At 41.0% G+C, this 1,365-nt stretch overlaps 1 pseudogene; it reads left to right on the top strand.

Moving 5' to 3' along the window:
- The first annotated feature begins 309 nt into the window (after window positions 1-309).
- LOC143672113 (transcription initiation factor TFIID subunit 12 pseudogene) lies at window positions 310-915 on the top strand (annotated as a pseudogene).
- The last annotated feature ends 450 nt before the right edge of the window (window positions 916-1,365 follow it).

The raw sequence follows: 1,365 nt of genomic DNA, 5'->3' as shown, positions 1-1,365 counted from the left end.
GAATCAACACATGTCAATTTTAGGTGTGAAGAATTCTCATGTGGGCAGAGATATTCACTCAACCACTTACTTAGAAGCCCACATTTAACTCACATGCATCATTTGACAGTTTACACATCTGTTCATTCTGAAGAGATTTACTAAGTGAAGACATTTCATGATGTCTGTTAACTTCTCAAAGACAGAAAGTTCCGGGGGAAAAAAATCACCCCAAAAATACATCTTTAAAAGCCTACTTCAGGTGCAGGCTGACCAGCTGCTGAGGTGAACATTTCACTGGGGCCATCTCCGCAAATCCTACGGGGATAGATGCTGCTGCCTTTGCCTGGCCATGGTCCTCACAACTCCAAAATGAAACAGGATCTTGATAAGCTCTCTGAGCTGAAATCCAAAGCTCGGCAGATTATGAATCAGTTTGGCTCCTCAGCCCTAACCAACCTGTCTAATTTCTCATCCATAAAACTGGAACCAGCCAACATTCCTCCACAAGGATCTATGCCAGTAGCACAACTGTCATATAGACACCAGGCACTCCCAGAACAAGCGGTCCTCTCAGTCCTGAAAACAATCAGATATTGACCAAGAAGAAATTACAGAACTTAGTAAGAGAAGTGGATCCTAATGAGCAGTTGGAGGAAGATGTGGAGGAGATGCTGCTACAGATTGCTGATGGTTTTACCGGAAGTGTGGTGACAGCAGCCTGCCAACTTCCTCAACATCACCATGTCCAGGACCCTGGAGATGAAAGCTGCCCAACTGCATCTAGAGTGTCAGTGGAACATGCAGATCCCAGGATTTGGCTCTGTAAATCTTACACCACAGAAAATCACAGAGAATGGTGTCAATTTGGGAAAACAGCCAAGAAATAACACATGGAAAGGTAAGGGAAATGGACAACAGTGTTTTTGGAGATAACTTTGGGCTGAGACCTCAGCCATCTTATCCATGGAATACATTTTTAATGATTTACAGAGAAGCATATCTTTTTTTATTAACAATGTATCAATATCTATAATGACTGAGATGACGTGCCAAAAGAATAAAAGTCTCCTACCCCAACTTCCGGTCCCTTTTCCCTGCCATCTCAAAGAGGAACAAAGTATCTTCCAGAGAAGATTTTATTTGTGGTTATTATATAAGTGATTGAATATAGGAAAAAGCATTATGGTCCTGTTTGGTGAGACGGTATTAGCAGGATCTGTAGATGTTTTGTTTCCTTCTCCCTTACCGTTGTCCCTTTACTTGGTAATGTCAGTGTTTAGATGAATAAGACTAACATTGGCTTTTCCAGAATAAAGAAGTTATTAATATCAACAAAAAAGAGTCTACTTCAAGATATCAATCTATCGTAGGAAAAGAATGTGA

The sequence above is a fragment of the Tamandua tetradactyla genome, chromosome X (assembly GCF_023851605.1).
Source record: "Tamandua tetradactyla isolate mTamTet1 chromosome X, mTamTet1.pri, whole genome shotgun sequence".
Taxonomy (NCBI): domain Eukaryota; kingdom Metazoa; phylum Chordata; class Mammalia; order Pilosa; family Myrmecophagidae; genus Tamandua; species Tamandua tetradactyla.
Note: the sequence above shows the minus strand (reverse complement) of the source record. Positions and strands in the feature narration are given on the sequence as shown.